Source organism: Neofelis nebulosa, chromosome 13, assembly GCF_028018385.1.
Source record: "Neofelis nebulosa isolate mNeoNeb1 chromosome 13, mNeoNeb1.pri, whole genome shotgun sequence".
Lineage (NCBI taxonomy): Eukaryota > Metazoa > Chordata > Mammalia > Carnivora > Felidae > Neofelis > Neofelis nebulosa.
Window position 1 is genome coordinate 61,737,868 of NC_080794.1, and position 19,529 is coordinate 61,757,396.

A 19,529-nucleotide genomic window follows, 5' to 3' on the forward strand; every position below is an offset into this window, starting at 1 on the left:
TTTGTCTATTCTTCCCCAAACAAGGCAAGGCCCTAGAGAAGGATCTTTGTCACCTTCCTGGAACCAGCCCCCATCACTCAACCGCCTTCACTTTCCCTCCCCAGCCCTGCTATGCAGCCAGCATCTCAGCTCCTCTCCCTGCAGCATCCCACCCCTGTGTTCCTGTAGCCTCTGGCTAAGGCCTGGAAAACCTGTACAGGGCAGTGTTCTCGCTCCCGGCCCCAGGTTTCAGGTAACTCTGGAGGGGGACAGAGTCCTGGGCACTTGTCACAGCTTCTTCCTTCACTGGAGGATTCAGGAGTGCCTCCTCTCTTCCTAAGCCCCAGTTTTCAAGACCAACTCTGATTTTACAGCTTTATGAGTGTTCTGAGAATAGTAGTGAGTTTTTTCATCTCTACAGACCCCACGATCCCCAGTCCAGACCTGTGTACCCAGGTAGATGCCCAGTAAATGGTAAAATGAATGACTTCATGGAAGACACTGAGAACTTCTAGGCATGCATTCCCAGATATGCCACTCTCTAGCTTCATATATCTTCATGTGTCCCTGCATTCAATCTTCGTGTCACTCCCTCTGGTTCTAGAAAGGATGGTGTCTCCTCTCCTCTCTTCTCCAATTCTGACTCTCCATCTCTGCTGTGCCCACCTCCTAGGGGTAGCAAGTCTCCAACTGCTCTAGGGCAGGTCAGTGGGCCCTGATGGCCTTCCCTCCTCTATATTCTCTTAAGCAAAAGTAACTAAATGCCAATCAGATAGTAGGACCTGCAGTAGAGAGGAAAAGTGGTTCAGGGCCACCCTGCAGGGTGCGGTCTAGGCGCAGTAAATCACACTGTTTTGTTCACTGTTGGTTCCCTAGTGCCTACCACAGAGCCTGGCACGTGGCTAAAGCTCAGTAAGTATTTGTTGGGTGAATAAATGAATGGATGGCCATTGTGTTTATAATAATTTTTGGTTCATTCCAAACCTGTTTATCTAACACTGCTGACCTTCTAGCTCTTTTACTCCAGGAACCTCTTTCCACCCTCCCCCTCAACCACACCTCAGTCCCTTCTTCTCATCATCCCATGGCCCCCAGTTCTGTCATGCCACCCGAGGACCCCAAAGCTCCCCCCTACTCACTTCCATTAGCATAACCCACCCCCTCCGAGGGTCTTCAGTCTCTCCACTGCCTGAGCGCCCTTATCTCTTCTGTCTTTGCTCACCTCCCTACAAAGCCTGGACCATAAGGAGCTATTTAGCAAAGAACTTGGTCATCTCTTGCCTCGGTTTCTCCCCCCTGCCTTCCTGACCTACCACCTTCCCAGACTTTGGCTTTGAATGGCTCTCACTCTTCCTTTCTCTGCAGAAGGAGATTGCCCGGGAGCCCTGCAGATCAGCATCACTACGAATGCACGCTGACTAGCTCCAGCTGCTTGACAGCTTTTTAAAAAATGTGTATTTGAGGGGCGCCTGGGTGGCGCAGTCGGTTAAGCGTCCGACTTCAGCCAGGTCACGATCTCGCGGTCCGTGAGTTCGAGCCCCGCGTCAGGCTCTGGGCTGATGGCTCAGAGCCTGGAGCCTGTTTCCGCTTCTGTGCCTCCCTCTCTCTCTGCCCCTCCCCCGTTCATGCTCTGTCTCTCTCTGTCTCAAAAATAAATAAAAAACGTTGAAAAAAAAAATTAAAAAAAAAATGTGTATTTGAGCCATTTTATAAAGGGAGAAAAAAATCTCTTCGCCTCCTCACACCAACTGTTTACATAATTCAGTGACCTTTCATGAACCACAGCATTGTGTTAGCATCATTTTCTGGGGGTAGAAATCAACGTATCCGTCCTATTTCATACTCTACCTTGTTCGCCTAACATTTTTTCTGTGTACGCTTTCTCATGTGTTGACAAGAACTGCTATTTATCATTGGAAATGGTTATATAATATTCTATCGTATTAACGTTCCATAGTTTACTTAACCATTCCCCAATCGTGGAGCATTTGGATGGTTTCCAGGATTCTCCTATTATCAACAAGGCAGCAATAAACATCTTTTTGCAAATAGCTTATATTTCCTTTTCAGTTATTTTCATGGTATATACTCCCAGAAGAGAGATTATTGGGTCAAAGGCTAGAAACACTTTTATGGCTTTTGTTGCAAGGTGCCAGACTGGTCTCCAGGAAGACTACTGGTTCGTAATTCTCCCGTCTTTTTATTCCTATTTTTGTAGCCTCCTAATGAATTCCTGCAGGTTGTTCCAAATCTTCTGGGCCTGCCTGCGGCATCCAGCCACCCTCACCCTCCAGAGGTGATTTTACAGGCGTGTGTCCCTGAGTTTCCTCAACTTCCTGCTATTTTCACCCTGGCTCCCCTCTGAGGCCAATCTCTGAGGAAGAGGTGCCACATTTCCTCTCCAAACAAACCTCACTGCCTGCATGGTTGACCTTGTTCCTTCCCGTCTCTTCAAAACCATGCTGCATCTGCCTTTCCACTCTTCCATCATCTGTCCCTCCTGCTTTTTCTCCAAAGCCTGCAAATATCCCCATCTCCCTTTTCCTAAAAGCCACAAGCAATTTTTCCTTCTCTCCTGAACTATTCTCTTCTTCTGTCACAATCCATCATTCTGAGGGAATGATCTCCACATCACCTTCTCACCTGCCACTTCCTTCTCAGCCTTTTGTTCTTTCACTGATGACCAACGCTCAGCTGAAGCGGCCATCTCAAGGTTACCAATAATTTTCTTAGTCACCCGAGCAAATGATTTTTTGTCAGTCATCATCCCCACCACCTTGTTGACTGTTGTGAAATTATCTCCTGTCTGGTGTTCCGTGGCAGTGCAATTTCCTTAGAGTTCCTTCTCTCCTACCAACGTTATACCTCAAGAAGAATCTGTTCTTGGACCTTTTAGTGAACTTTAAATTATCTCTACATCCCACTCTATGGCAGCCAGAAGAATTGGGTGGAATTGATCCCACAACCAGCTGTAGTGGTAAGCGATGACTGCTCTAAGGCCATGAGTATAAGCCAATTCCTCCTACCACAGTGATAGTTCAAGGGAAAGAAGACCAGAGCAATCAACATGTGACATTTACATGTGACCTATGGTGATTGGGTGAGAGCAAAGCTCAAGACTTTTGTTTCGTAGCTGAGGGAAGCCAGTTCTTTCTCTCCTCTTGGGTATAAATGATAAAGCATATAAATCTGATTGCTAATTGCTGTTGGCCACCATCTTACAAACTTGAGGCAATCTAGTACGAAGATGAAGTCAAAACACAGACTAGATCAGAGTTGAGAGAACTGAAGCCTGGTGGATCCAGATCCCTGATTGTGTGCGGTGGTCAGAAGCTAGGATTTTTCAGTTACATGAGTCAATAAATTCCTTGGATTGTTTAAATCATAATGCTTAGGGCTTTCTGTTACTTGCAGTTGAAACTTGTAACCATTATAGCCCTCTTCGCTATTCTCCCTTTGTACTTTTTTATCTCATTGCTTTCACCCATCCTAGCAGCTTCCACGATCACATTTTGTGGATGATTCCTCTACACCCCTAGCTAACCCCTGTCTCCTCATCTCTAACTCCAGCATGGCCAGCTTTTTGATAAGTAGTTGTATGTGTCTAGGAAGCTGTCATCTGAGCATTTAACACCAACATTTTCACCATTACCCAAGCCAAACCAACTTTACTTCTCTGCTTCCCCATGTCTGATTATTCAGTTGTCCAACTTTGAAATTTCAGGGTCATCCATATGCTCCTGTCCTTTTCCTACCACAGACAATCAACTGTTATGGTCACTTTTGCCTTTGGTCGCGTCCTCGCCTTCATTACTTCTCTCTCAAGTTGACTATCTTCCCGGGTGATGTTCCTGCCTCCTGGCTCTCCCACCTTCTGACCCCCCTACACAACACCTTTATCAGAAACATCTCCCTAAAACATCAAAGCAATCAAACATTTTCAATGATTTCTTAATGCTTCAGATTTAGTCCAAACTTTCCATCCTAAATCTGTAAGTCTTCCACTGCAGGGTCTTTTCTGATCTTTCTGATCTTATAATCCCATTACTTTCTCATTGGTTCCCAAGCTACTGCCAAAGTGAGCTATTTATTATTTCTTTCACATCTTGCTGGTCCCACCTGGATCACCTTTCCTTCATATTTCACCCAATGAAATACTGCTTATTCTTTAAGACTCGTCTCAAAACACATCTCACTAGGGTATAGTCTGATTTCCCTGAATAGGTAAATATTTCTTTTTTTGAACCCCTACAGTGTGTCACTTTTGTGGCACTCATCCAATTAGACAAGTAGATTTTTAATCTTGTATCTCTTAAGCACAAGGCATAGGGTCTTGAAAATAGAAGTTGCTTAAATAAATACTCATTACATTAGCTTGAATCAAGGGTAACCTTATGGAGAGGAGATGCTGTAAGAAGGTGACTGAGAAGAGGTCTTATTCTTTTACCTATAGATTCATTGAAACGTCCTGTTTTCTTTTTGTTTATTGTATTCCAGCTAGCGAGTTATCAAGTAAACCAATATTTATTTAGTGCTAACTATTTGTGAGTTAACACTTGAATCTGGGTAGCAAGCTTAGAAATCTTGCACCCTGGGGTGCTTCAGAACCCTGATTCTCAGAGCATGGTCCATATGGATGTTCCTGGAAGCTGAGGGCTGATCTACCTTCCTACATTATCAATATGTAGGGCAAACCCTGAGGTGTATAGCTAGTAATGCTAGCGGGGGAAACAACAACAACAACAACAACAACGGACTAGGAGTCCATAGACCTGAGTTCTGGGCCTAGATCTTTCACTAATCTAGCTGTGTGACCTTGAACAAGTCTTTTGACCTCTCTGGGACTCCTTTACCTGTGAAACAATAGAGTTAGGCTTCGGTGTTTCTCGAAATGCGGGCCTCAGAGCACTTGCATCAGATTCACCTAAGTGACTATTTTAAGAATGAAACCGGACCACTTTCTTACACCAAACACAAAAATATATTCAACATGAATGAAAGACCTAAATGTGAGACAGGAAACCATCAAAATACTAGAGGAGAACACAGGCAAAAAGCTCTTTGACCTTGGCCAGAGCAACTTCTTACTAGACATGTCTCCAGAGGCAAGGGAAACAAAAACAAAATGAAGTATTGGGACCTCATCGAGATAAAAAGCTCCTACACAGCAAAGGAAACAACCAACAAGACTAAAATGCAATGGATAAAAAGGGAGAAGATATTTGCAAATGACATATTGGATAAAGCGTTAGTATTCGCAATCTATAAAGAATTTCTCAAACTCAACACCCAAAAACCAAATAATCCAGGGAAGAAATGGACAAAAGACATGAACAGACACCTGTTCATCCAGATGGCACAGACTCATGAAAAGATCAACATCACTCGTCATCAAGCAAATACGAATCAAAACCACAATGAGATACTACCTCATACCTGTCAGAATAAACAACTCAGGAAACAGCAGATGTTGACAAGGATGTGGAGAAAGGGGAACACTTTTGCACTGCTGGTAGGAATGCAAACTGGTGCAGCCACTCTGGAAAACAGTATGGAGATTCCTCAAAAATTAAAAATAGAACTACCCTACGACCCAGCAACTGCACTTCTAGCATTTATCCAAAGGACACAAAAATGCTGACTTGAAGGGGCACAATGCATCCCAATGTTTATAGCAGCACTATCAACAATAGCCAAATTATGGAAAGAGCCCAAATGTCCATCAACTGACGAATGGATAAAGAAGATGTGGTATATTATACAATGGAATATTACTGGGCAATCAAAAAATGAAATCTTGCCATTTGCAACAATGTGAGTAGAACTAGAATGTATTGTGCTAAGCGAAATAAGTCAGAGAAAGACAAATATCGTATGATTTCCCTCATACGTGGAATTTAAGAAACAAAACAGATAACATAGGGGAGAGGAAGGAAAAATAAGATAAAAACAGAGAGGGAGACAAACCATAAGAGACTCTTAAATACAGAGAACAAACTGAGGATTGCTGGAGGGGTGTTGGGTGGGGTGATGGGCTAAATGGGTGATGGGCATTAAGGAGGGCACTTGTTGGGATGAGCACTGGGTGTTATATATAAGTAATGAATCACTAAATTCTTCTCCTGAAACCATTATTATGCTATATGTTAACTGACTTGGATTTAGATTAAAAAAACAAATTCCCGAGACTCAAACTAGTACTATTGAAAATGAATCTTTGGAGAGAAGGTCTAGGGGTCTGCATTTGAGCAAGCTCCCCCGGTGGTTCTTGTTCTTACTCAAGTTAAAAACCTCTAGAGTTTTGCAGTCACAAGGTTTCTTCTGATCTAAGATGTGGGGGTTACCGGATTAAGTAATAATTTAAATTATTTTGCAGTGATAAGTAAAATGGATGAGTGAGTAATCCAGAGGCCTGCCTGCGCTAACAAAGTGTCTGTGGAACAAAAGGTTAGAACACCCATTCCGCGGCCTGCTACCTAGGCCACAGCCCCGCGGCCATGCTGCGCCTGCATGCCCGTCTGCTTGCTCACCTCCTTTCTCCTCCCTCCTTGCGTCTCTCCCTTTCTTTTCTCCTTTTCCTTTCTTCCCTTCTCTTCCCTTCCCCTCCCCCATCTTCCCTCCCTCCACTCTCCCTCCCACCCTCCCTCCTTTCTCTCTCTCTCCCTTCCTTCCTTCTTCCTTTTCTTTTTCATTTTTATTTCCCATTCTTTCCAAAATCCCATTGGCATCTGGGTAAACACATCATTAGCACTACATTCATTTGCACTTACCTAACACACTTTTTTTTTGATGAAGTCTTTCCGGCTCCCTCAATCAGATGTGAACATTTCCTGCTCAGAACTCTCAAAGCACTTTGAACCGTCTTATGCCATTAATCATACTTTGCCATGTGGTGTTTCTAGGTCTACTTTATCATATGCCCCTGAGCAAAAGGCTGCTTTATTCATTTGTATTCCCCCCTTCTATCGTGCCTAGTGTGGGGACTTGCACATGTTGATAATATTTTGCATGTATGTAGTATATCCTGGTTTAATAAGGATTTTCACAGACATTAGTGAATAACAGACACTGAATAAGAATTTTTTGAATGGATCAATGAATGAATTCCTCTATTTTCCTTATCCTGGCACTGAGCTTGTCTTATCTCCTGTCTAAGAGGCAGGCTTGTGCCGTGGCAAGGCCACTGAGCTTGGAATTAGAGGCCTGAGTTTGAAAGCTTTCTCTATCTCTTAATAGCTGGGTAGTTCGGGCAAGTTGTTTAACCTCTCTGAACTATGATTTTATCTGTAAAGTACATATATGACTACCTTATTTTCAGGGTTGGGGATGATGAACTACAATTACTTGTGAAAACATCTGGTACATAGCAGATAATTTAAAAATACTGGTTAAATGAAATTCTTTCCTTCTCCTAACCCTTCACTTGTATTAGAATGTCCCTTAGGACAAACACAGGCTTTTCTAAATCTTTCCCTCCTGATTTGTATGCTGGGTCTTGGTGCCCTGCGTACAAAGATGTGCAGAATACATTTTGTGGGCGCTTAAAAATAGTCAATGTGATAAGGTGAAATACATATGGGAAACACACAAACTGAAATGAACAGACTGTATTTGTCAGGATTCTTTGCTGCAAGGTCTATAAGCCCAACTCAAACAAGCTTAAAGGAAAAAAAAAAAAAAAGAATTTATCGACTCCCATAAATGAAATGTTCTAGAGTGGGTCTGGGTTTAAGCACTGCTGCATCCAGGGGTTAAAATACCGAAGTTGGCATGCTATCTCCTTTTCTCCAGCTCCGGGCCCTGCTTCTGTGGCTTCCTTCTGAGGCCGGATCTGTCTAGTTGGTGGGAAGGATGACTCCTTCTTATGAGCCAAAAGGACTCACAACCTATCTTTGCGTCTGCATGCAGATCCCATGGAAGGATTCTTATTGACCCTGCTTGGGTCCTGTACCCACATATGGACCAGACAGTGGGTCCAAAGGATGTAGTGCTATAGTTGACTCGACCAGAGTCATATGCCCACCCCTGTGGCCCATGGTGAAGGATGCAGTGGTTGACCAACCGCAGGAATGAGGGAGACACAGTCCATCTAAAGGAAGGGATGTCAGCAGACAAAACTTGTTTCGTGAACAAGTAGAAAATACATCCTTTCCCATAAGGTGCTTGATGCTTAAAACTGCCTGCTTTGTGTTATTCAAGAGGCCCAGCTTCATTCACTGTTATTGGGGAAAATAAAACCATTTTGAGTGTCTCTAAGCCCCAGGCTCAGGGCCAAGGTCTGGGGTAAAGCAGTGTTAAAATAAAAAACAAATGGAGACCAGCTTTGAAAATTCCCTCAACAGACAAAAGCAGTTTGGTCATAAAAACAAAGCTTAATTTAGCTTATTTTGTGAGACTAACTTGACCTGGGTCATTGCGTGGTAAAGCCTCTGAAAACTATAAGCAAAACTGAAGCTGCTTCCCAAGGTTGTTATGAGGTGACCGCTGACCAATTCCCTATCATGTAAGGAAATTCTAACATTATAACCAATCATTGTGAAGAATAAGCAGTGACCGCTTTCTCACTGTATATGTGCTTTCTAACAATAGACCTCTGAGCCCCATTGCATGTTTTGGCTTGAGTGCTCCCAGTTTACAAACTGCCTTTTTTGGTGTGTGCACACTCAACTTCTACTAACGACTACTTTGGTGAGTCATCGGTATTGCTGCTGTTATTTCTGAACTTTTGACATTTCATGGTGTGAGAAGTTGAATTCAGAGAAGACGCCTGATGACTCGGAGGCCGGTGAGCAAACAGGTGCCGGTGCCCACAGAGCCTGCCGAGCCCCCGGCTTTTTTGCGACCCCAGAATTTGAGGGTCAGTCTCTCTTGGATCCAAGCTCCACTTTCTTTGTGTTTGGAGCTCTCGGACTATATTGTGATTTTATTTGTGGAAGTGTCTTGGTAAGTCACCCTATTCTGTTTAAAAGGGTGGGGGCACGTGACTCTCTGTGTTTTGGAACTGCTGTTGAAAACTAGGACCCTTCATAGTTAAGACATTTTAGGAAACCTAAAGGTAAAGACCACGTGGTCTATGAACCAAAATCTTGTGCCTTTTTGGAAAATGGGTGAACTTTTGGAACTGTAGTGGCCACTTTGGGGAAACTTTAACTTAGATAAGTTTATCTTAAAGGGCATCCTTAAAAGAGAGATTCCAAACGTCTCAGAAACAATGAAATGCATTCTTTGATTGGTTTGCAGAAGCTTCTAAAAGATTAACTGACTCCACAAACAGCTCTAAGTGGGTCTTGACAGCATGCAAGTAAAAAATCTTTAGTGAAAACTCTTTGGCCATTGAAATAAATAGCCTTAACTTAGTCCCTCTGCCAGAAATGTAATTTGAATACAATTATTCTTTTAAGTTTTTTATCTGAGACATGGTTAAAAAAATTTTTAAACAACAGCTATGAGATCTGTTTGTATGTTGATGTATGTCCATGTATATATATTATAGATATGTGATATTTTCCTACTTCTGGATGGTATTGCAAAAATTAATTTGTAAAGAGCTCCATTTAATTGACTTCAAGAAAATCAAGCATTTATATACATCAAACATAGTCTCAGAAATATAGAAAGTAACGTAAAAAAATTTTTTTTCAGTTTATTTATTTTGAGAGAGGGAGAGAGAGAGAGAGAGAGAAGAAAGGAGGGGCAGAGAGAGGGAGAGAGAGAATCCCTAACAGGCTCCTCACTGTCAGTGCAGAGCCCAACACGGGGCTGGATCTCACAACCCATGAGATCATGACCTGAGTTAAAATCAAGAGTCTGATACTTTGACTGAGCCACCCAAATACCCCAAACCTAAATGTTTTTTAAGTTCACACAATCTGGGATGTTTGATAAATAAAAGCTAGTTTGAATTTGTTGGTTTAATAAAAGCAGGCGTGTCTTCAAAATTTGTAAACAAGAAAGGGGCTCCTGGGTGGCTCAGTCGGTTGAACTTTGGACTTTGGCTCAGGTTGTGAACTTGCAGTTCCTGAGTTTGAGCCCCACATCAGGCTCCCTGCTGTCAGTGCAGAGGCCGCTTCAGATCCTCTGTCCCCTGCCTCTCTCTGCCCCTCCCTCTTTGGTGCTCTCTCTGTCTCAAAAATAAATAAACACTAAAAAAATTCAATAAGAAAAATAACTTAAGGTGATGGTTAACTGTTTAATATGTAATTAAAGAATAATTGTTGAAAACAAGTAATTTAAATGGCTGTAAATAAAATGAATGTTCATACTAAGTTAAACTAAATAATGAATATTCATTAAATATCTAAATTATTTCCAAAGATGATAAACATTAAATGCTAAATATAAGTTTATCTACTTTTAGCTTGAAAATTTCTTTTACATAGAGACAAAAGCTATTGGGGCCCATTAATAAACATGTTTTGTGCCACACTGAAAAATTTACTCTGAAGAAAATATACTCCCACAGATTATGAAATGTATTTATAAATTTGCCAGTCCACAATTGCTTACTTCTTAGTGTTCACTAGGAACTAAGGGTTCTCATAATCAAGAGTTCTAATAATATAAGTAATTAAAACCACTAGAGATAAGGGTGAAAGAAAATGGCTATATAGGCAAATAGGTAAGGAAAATAGAATATGTTTTGTTTATTTGTTTGTTTTGTTTTGGGTAAGGAAAGATATGGAGGACATAGGAATTTTTTTTTTTAAACAGAGTACTTTTGTCCTAAAGTAAAATGTTTGTTCTAGAATAAGAAGGGAAAAGACAGGGGAAAAGCTGAATGAATATAGAAAGTTATAGATGGTTTATGGAAAAAGAACATTGAGAAAGGAATTTTAGGTGTAGTCAAATAGGATTGGAAAAGATTTGAGTTAAAAAGAAAAGGAGAATTTTAATATCTAAAGTACACTGGTAGGGGCACCAGGGTGGCTCCGTCTCTTGATTTCGGCTCAGGTCATGATCTGCCGGTTGGTGAGTTTGAGCCCCGCATCAGGCTCCACCGTGCTGACAGTGTGGAGCCTGCTGGGAAATCCTCTTTCTCTCCCCCTCTCTCTCTGCCGCTCCATCCCTCCAAAATAAATAAATAAATAAACTGTAAAAAAAAAAAAAAAAAAGTACGCTGGTGAAAAATCAGAATTGATTTTCTCTTTGTTAAAATCACAAACTTTTCGATTGTCTGCTCTTAATAAAAAAAAATTGTAAGCGAAGTTTGTTCACCTTTAATGTCATCTGCCTAGAAAACAAAGACTATGTTTTGTCTTTATCAGGTTTTCGATTACTTAAGAAAAATTAGTCTTCTCTATCAAAAGAACTGTTTTTTACAACCATGTAACTTTTTGTGTATGTTAAATTGCATGGGAAGCATTGTCAAATAGGAAGTGCTGCCAAACTTTCTTTAGATATATATTTGTATGAAAAAAAATTTTAACCTTTTTAAAAAATTTTATTTATGGGGGGAGGGGCAGAGAGAAAGGGAGAGAGAAAGCCCCAAGCAGGGTCTATGCTATCAGCATGGAACACAACGTGGGGCTCAATCCCATGACCCACGAGATCATGACCTACCTGAACCAAAATCAAGAGTTGGATGCTTAACCAACTGAGCTACCCAGGCACCCCTATATTAGTATGAAATTCTTAAAAATCTGACATATCCTAATATAATGTTTTTAATAATAATTCCAGCTACTATCTTAAAATATTGTACATCACAAAAACAACCAAATTTAGTTGCCAATTACATCCTTTTGGTGTGTGTGTGTATATGTGAACTTTCATCAGATCTTTCACCACGGCCATTTTTAAGTCTTTTGCCATATACAGACAGCTTTTCTCTGAGGCTTTTGCAAAGTGTTCCTGCAAAAATGCTTCATGTTCAAAAAGATCCATGGAAAAGCCCCTGATGAGTATTCTAAAAGGTAGGTTTTTGATAACCTTTGATAAGATCATAACACTAAACTTGGTAAGAATTTCTAAAACTTTTATGGAAAACAGATTGATTCATAAAGCTGCTGACCCAAGATGAGGCAAAAATGAGAATTAATTGTATAACATTGAATAAACTGATGAACATGATTATAATTTTTATGACTTCATTCAAAACATTCTAGTTCTTTTTTTTTTAAATATAATTTATTGTCAAATTGGCTCACATACAGTGTGTAAAGTGTGCTCTTGGTTTTTGGAGTAGAGTCCTGTGGTGCATCGCTCATATACAACACCTAGTGCTCATCCCGACAAATGCCCTCCTCAGGTATTATGCTAGTTCTTTAATATAGTGTTTTCCGATTTAAAGGACATTTTTCCTCCTCTCTTTCAGCTGTCTATACCTTACAGCAATTTGATAAAGTGTATTTTTGCAACGAAGGTTGAAACATTTCTGTTTTTCTCCTTCTCTGATCCCTCCAGAATTCTGAAACTCTTTTTAAATATTCTTTTTTTAATGACAGTATATGTATTTGCATAACTTCAGTAAGAATCTATTCTCCTTGTTACAAGACACAATTGGACAAGTCCTTGGCTTGGCTTTCAAGCCTTGCGAAGCTTTTGAAAGTCCAATCTGAGATTCTTTATGAAAAGTTCCAGCAAAGCAGATTTAAAAGAGCCTCTATGTTCAATCACTGTTCTTGCTGCACTTAAGTAAATAATCAGGCCAAATTTATTGAAACTAGAGTTCATTTGCAAACAAATTAGCCTTACTATGGCTATCATTGGTAGAAATGGGGATGATTATAGAGAGAAAAATTATGTTTCAGTAATGTGCCTTTGTGGATATCAGATTTGATTGCTGCTAATTGTCTTTGAGGTTTTGTCTTCTAGCTATAAGCTGGACAGGATTATGAATTCTTCCAGTTTCCTCTAATATTTGGCTAGAACTCTCCAAACAAACATTTCCAATCTTCTCCCATTCTTTGGACTTGGAATCACGATGAAACTAACATCGCCCTTTTCCAAAGCCATGCAAGCTGAAGCTGGACAATTTGATGTAAACTTCAGGGAAACCACTGCAACAGCTCACGTGTGGACAATTTTCATGCCTGTGGCTGTGTGGCCACTCAGAAAGATCACCAGAGACATTCACACTGCAAACCAGAAAAATTTGTCGGATTGCCGCTGCCTGCCCTCGCTCCACCGGAAGATGCTTAGAACCCGACATCTAGACATCTTCTCAACTGGCCGTGATCCAAACTCAGAAGCTGAATTTATAGTTTTCCCAAACTATTAATCTTTGTTTTTCTTATGTTTCTGTAGAAATGCCTCTCATTAAGTCACCTGATTGCTCACATCATGTAGAGGTCTAACTTAATTGGAAGGTCACCAACAATAGCACCTCCTGAAAGGAAACACCCTCATGTTCATGCTGTCCTGAGTAGCCATGAGGATGTGTGTTTACTAGCGTATCGTTTTGTGCTTATGTAAATAACTTAAAAAAAATTATAACCTGTTTGCGTTATATAACTGGTTAAACCTTGGCTCTTTTGGGGAATCTCTACTCTGGGGAATTTCTCAATCCTTGGCTGTTATTCTTACAGTCATCATCTTAACCTCTCTGGCGCGTGATATACTCGTGAGGGTTGTTGTTTTTTTTTTTAATTTTTTTTTCAACGTTTTTTATTTATTTTTGGGACAGAGAGAGACAGAGCATGAACGGGGGAGGGGCAGAGAGAGAGGGAGACACAGAATCGGAAATAGGCTCCAGGCTCCGAGCCATCAGCCCAGAGCCTGACGCGGGGCTCGAACTCACAGACCGCGAGATCGTGACCTGGCTGAAGTCGGACGCTTAACCGACTGCGCCACCCAGGCGCCCCAATATACTCGTGAGGGTTTTAGGTGCCTGCCGGCAGCCACTCAAATGCCAAACGGTATCCATCAGTTTCAGAGAACGGGACGAAATCAAAAATAACCACAAATAATGAAGACAGTGACTACATGGCCCTCTGTCCTGACAACTCAGTGGGAACACTGAAGGTGTAACTCTTCGATCTGGCTACATCAGCAGTGGTAAGCGAGACCAGCATTCCACGGGTTGGTCAGCTGCTTGAGAGCGTGACCAAAAGGGAAGAAATGTTAAAATAAAAATTGAATGCAGACCAGCTTTGAAAATTCCCTAAGCAGACAACACCAGTCATACAAACTGGGCTTAATTTAGTTTATTTTGCAAGACGAGCTTGACCTGGGTCATTTCTTGCTTATGCCTCTGAAAATTATAAGCAAAATTTAAACTGTTTCCCAAGGTTGATGTGAGGTAACCACTGACCAACTCCCTATCATGTAAGAAAATTCTAATATTATAATTAATCGCTGTGAAGAATAAGCAGTCACTGCTTTCTCACCATATATGCTGCTTTATAATGATATTCCCCTGAGCCCCATTCCACGTTTTGGTTTGAGCGCTCCCAGTTTGCAAAGTGACTTTTTGGTATGTGCACAACCAACTTTTACTAATCACTACTTTGGTGATTCGTTGGTTTTAATTCTATTTTTTTTTTCCTCCTGAATTTTGACAACAGTGATGAAAAGCACCAGCTTTCTCTCACCTCTCACAGAGCTTCCAGTCCAGTGAGGTCCCCCAAACCTCTCTCTGCAAGGACTACTGCATCTCCTAAGTGTTCTCTGCTCCATACAACCCTTGGCTTCCAGGAATGATTTCCAGAAGATTCCAGTTACAGTGCACTATCTGGGAGGAGTATCACATTGTCCTGTTATCGTCCATTTCGAACGATCAGTTTGTTGGCTGAAATAGCATCTCTCTTGGCAGAGATCACAGGATCAGAGACAGTGAGATGTGAGGCCAGCTCCCTCCAGAAGCTTGTGCTCAGTTCTGGAGGATCCCACCACGGGAAGATTGGGGGAGTTTTGCAATTTTTTTGGTTTCATTTTGTATTTATAATTTAAAAAATGTTGAATTGCGGTAAAATACACAAAGCATAAAGTTTACCATATTAGCCATTTTAAGCATGTAGTTCAGTAGCAATATGGTACATTCCCACTGTGGTGTAACCAATCTCCAGAACTTTTTTGTCTTGCAAAACTGAACCTCTGTAAACATTAAACAACAACTTTCTGTTCTCCCTCTTCCCCCCCCCCCCCCCCCCGGCCCCACCACAGCTCTGGCAACCAGCATTCTGCTTTCTGTTTCTATGAATCTGACTAGTCACGTAAGGGAAATCGTACAGTATTTGTCCTTTTGGGATTGACTTATTTCACTTAGCATATGTCCTCAAGGGTCTCTCATGTAGCGTGTGTCAGATTTTCCTTCCTTTTTAAGGTTTGTTAATATTCCACTATAACATTATATATGTTTATATGAATATATAATATTCCATGTGTTTATACCACATTTGGTGTGCACTTGGTTGCTTCTACTTTTTGGTTATTGCGAATAATGCTGCCAGAAACATGGTGGGGAAGATCAGTTCTGATGGGAGCCTGAGTGTTCTGGAGTTTGGCAACATTCCCTTGAGGTGGGGCCCAAGCACAGCCTTAGTGGGCAAGCCCTGTGTTTGAAGGGGACCCTCAACATCGCGTGAGGCCTCAGAGCGCCCTCTTCTGGTGTAGGCTGAGCTAGAGGAAGGGATGGTTTCCTGGGCCTGAAGAAGTATGTCCAGGTTGGAGGCAGAGAGGATCCAGGAGGAAGGGAAATGCCAAACTTTATCTTCCTCACAACACGTCCAGCCCTGGCCCTGATTTCACACTTTGTTGACCAATCTTTGGAACTCTTGTCGGGTCGTTCGAGATGACTTCCAAACTGTAACATTGAACTAGTTACTTTAGGAGAGATCTTTACTCATTCTCCTAGACCCACCTCCCTCCTCTTCGGAGCCTCCATCAAGGCGCTCCCAGCAGCAGCTGGCCACCCCAGCCCTCTCCTCTGGCAGAGCATGGCCTCCCTCCTCTGCCTTCGCCCAGCCACAGTTTCACTTTTGTTTGCCAGAGTTGCCTACGTCAGACTTGGTGATTTATCTGTTTATCTGTTATCTACATGAGACTGAGGTTTGGAGCCAACCATATGCCACGTGCTTGGTGCCCTTCCTGGCACTGAAGAGGCAGGTGTTCGATGTGGCTTTGTTGGAAGGTGGAAAAATAGTAGTTTTACGTACTGACAAAACTGGGGGCGGCTTGGTGGTGCCCAGCACGAGGAGACTGTTAGCTGGAGGCTGAGCCAAATAGAAATAGAGTGTCTAGGGGACTTTGAAATGGCTGCCAAAGACAAGGGAATTGCTTGTTGGAACCAGGCGACCCAGGAGCAGGTTTCACGGTGCGGTAGATCAATACTGTTCTTTCTAAGGAAACAAACAGAATCAATGCCATCTGCCCCAGGTCTCTGAGCAGATCTGAAAGCCATGGAGCTCATGGATGGGGGCTTCATGCTGACTTTGCAGAATACAACCATGTGTACCCATTTGGGAGACTGGAAGACGCTTTATTGAATTTCACACTTGCATTTGTACTCGGGCCACCGAGGACCCAATACACGAGCATATAGCGACAGAGGAACGTACAGTTGAAGGGTCGAAAGAGCCCTTTGTTCTTATGGCTGGCATTCTTGCCGCCATTCCCTACTCCTCTACAGCAGACATTGCCCATTGACATCCACATGCTTGCTGAGCAGAGATGTAGAGTCAGAATGTTCTCACTAGTGTTTCAGGCAGCCACAGCCAAACATTCATGGCTGGACTTAATGCAAAAGCTTTCCACCTCCCCTGATTTAATTCAGTCTAACATCATTCCAGTAGGTGTCCCTTCTACAGCTCTCTGGAAGCTGCTCTAGAGGCTTTGTGAGACTATTTGGGTGTTGAATAGCTTGAACTGTTAAACCTCCCATTCAATTAAAACACACTGTTCCTGCTGCAGGAAAGGCCTTGGTTAGGTGTTGAGAAGGGGCTTCTTTAAGCAGGACAGAAACCTGCCTTCTTTTAATTCTTCCCATTGACCTTACGCCTGCCTTATGAAGAGCACGCAGTATGGTTCTGCCCTGTTACATGAGAGTCCTTTCACTACCTGCAGATGTCTGTGCCTTCTGTACCTCCTCCCTCCCTCCTTAGTGTTGTTTTTTTGTTTTGTTTTGTTTTGTTTTGTTGTTGTTGTTGTTGTTGTTAGTTTGTTTTCCCTAGAGGAAATCTAAGTGCTTCTAGCTGTTTCTTACAGAATTTGGTTTTCAGACCCTTCACTCTCTGGTTAACCTCCTGTGGTCATGCGCTAATTTGTCTACTTTCCTCTCAAATTGTGGTGCCCAGAATACACACAGAATACAAGCCAACACAGAGGGGCATTTAGGTAAAGGCTTGATCGATGAAAAGGAGTTCGCCAAGTTGACAAGGCACATCAAGGTGTCTCCAAGCACAACTTGTTTGGGGTGAATCATGCAGACTCTTCCATGGACCAACTCCTGTTAATTTTCAGGATTTAACAATTATTCTTACAATTATAAAAACTCAGATTTCTGAAGATGCTTAAAAAGCATGATCACCCATCTGATGATACAATTGCCAGGCTACACCATGCCCTACACACGGCGGAGGTCTTGAGTATCTTCTCTAAGAGAAAACTGTGATCTTTGAAGGCAGGCCATTCCATTTTTTTGACTCCTCTGTTCAAGAGTTCCTCCTTTTCAGTTGAAACCTGCCTCCTTGTCCTGTTAGTCATTTTTCAGAGTTATTGAGGGTTTCATTTGCTCAGCAATATTCTAGTCATTGTGTGCGCATGGGTGTACGTGTGCCAGTGGACCTGAGTGCTCCAGGGGTGGGGGGGGTAGTCAAGGCCAAAGGACAAGGACAAATAAAACTTAGATTTTTCTCTCCAAGGAAACGCCACTCTTGTGGGGGTAGCGGAAGACCCACACCCAGAAATCACAAAAACCAAGGCTAACAAGCATGGGCTAAATATTGTGGGTGTACAAAGGAAATGTTACTTCCAACGAAGAGAGCAGAGATGCCTTGTTCTTGTGTCTACAAAACAGCCAGAGTTATCTCTTCAAAAACCAAATCAGATGGCATTACTGTCCTGCTCAAAACCATCCATAGCTTCCTGTCATGCTCAGAAGTCAGGCTGAGGTCCTCACAGTGAGTGACCTGTAGGACCTGGCATGGCCGGGCACCAGGCCACCTTTCACTGCCCATGTGACCTCTTCCACTTTTCTGCTCTGGTCACACTGACCTCCTTGCTGTCCCTTAAACCCCCGGGTTCCTGTCTTAGGGGGCTCTCAGCTGTGTGCATTCCCTCAGGCCTCCCTGTGGCTTGTCTCCTCACTTCATTCAGTCTCTGTTCCATTGCCAGTTGTGTTGAGAGACTTAAACCACACCTCCCGCCATCCTTCCACCCTGCCTTATTTCCTGAATAACGTTTATTACTACCCGAAATTATGTTTGTTTGTTTATTTATTTGTTAATGTTTATTTATTTATTTTGAGAGAGACAGAGACAGCATGAGTGGGGATGGGCAGAGAGAGAATCCCAAGCAGGCTCTGCGTTGTCAGCACAGAGCCTGACGCAGGGCTCAAACTCATGAACTGTGAGATCAGGACCTGAGCTGAAACCAAGAGTTGGTCCCTTACCTGACTGAGCCACCCAGGTGCCCCATGTTTATTTATTAATTAACAATCTCCTGGTGGAATAGAAGCTATAGAAAGGCATGGGTCTGTTTTGTTCCTGTCTTTTCCCTAGTGCAACAAATAGGGCCTGACATGTAACAGGTAGCAAATAAATATTGGTGGAGTGAGCGAATGGGTTAACCTTCTTGATAACTTACTCTAAAAAACTAGCAGCAGTTGATATTAACATCCTGTGTACTTGATTACAGTTTCTAGAAACAAGTACAATCTCTTTGAAAATGAGCCCAAATAGTTTCTCATTTGAAATAGTGTGGTATGTCCTGCTTTTCAGGATTTCTCAAAGATTATAACTGTGGCTCTGAGATCTGCAAATTCTTTCAGCTGTCTGGGAGATTTTCCACCTAGGCCTAGGCACCTAGGCAAATTGCATGCACAGAGAATTCACATTCAGCATGAGGGTTACATTCTCAAGTCAGCGTAGAAAGCTAAAAGTGACATATCATTGGAAGTTTCCTTGAATATCCTTGGCATTGCAACAAATCACTGATTCTTTAGTTGTGCACCCAAGGAATTGGTTTGTCTGCATTAGGAGCCCTGCAGTATGAAAAAACATGGATCTCTGAATATCCAAATCACTCTCATCTGGTTTCATGCTTTTCCTATAGGAGGCGTTTGTGAGTGCTTGAGCCACACTGTCTCTTTTTGAGTCCCGGTTCCGTCACTTACTGATTGCTATATGACTATAGGCAAGTTACTCAACCTGCATTAGTTTCTTCATATGTAAAATGGCATAATAAGATATCCCATTTCATATAATATGAAATTATAATGCTTATAACTTCATATAACCTCATAGGGTTGTACTGGGGACAAAGTTCATTAATGTATATAAGGTCCTTAGACCGGCAACTTGGCACATAGTAAGTATTCCGGTTAATATCAACAATTATTTTATTGTCTCCCATCTCATGTTCAAACTGGGACATGATCTCAGTGAGTGGAAAGG

General features: G+C 42.1%; 2 long non-coding RNA genes across 3 annotated transcripts; both read left to right on the plus strand.

Annotated features, from left to right (window-relative positions):
• Positions 1–8,601: 8,601 nt before the first annotated feature.
• LOC131493186 (uncharacterized) lies at positions 8,602–13,543 on the plus strand. Of its 2 annotated transcripts, none has more exons than XR_009252503.1 (3): positions 8,602–8,922; positions 11,755–11,891; positions 12,779–13,543. It is a non-coding gene; the product is annotated as an uncharacterized LOC131493186 (long non-coding RNA). The 2 variants fall into 2 exon arrangements; XR_009252502.1 differs by having other exon boundaries at positions 8,606–8,922; positions 12,793–13,543.
• Positions 13,544–13,788: 245 nt separating this feature from the next.
• On the plus strand, positions 13,789–15,311 carry LOC131493185 (uncharacterized). Its single transcript, XR_009252501.1, has 2 exons — positions 13,789–13,974; positions 14,484–15,311. It is a non-coding gene; the product is annotated as an uncharacterized LOC131493185 (long non-coding RNA).
• Positions 15,312–19,529: the final 4,218 nt, after the last annotated feature.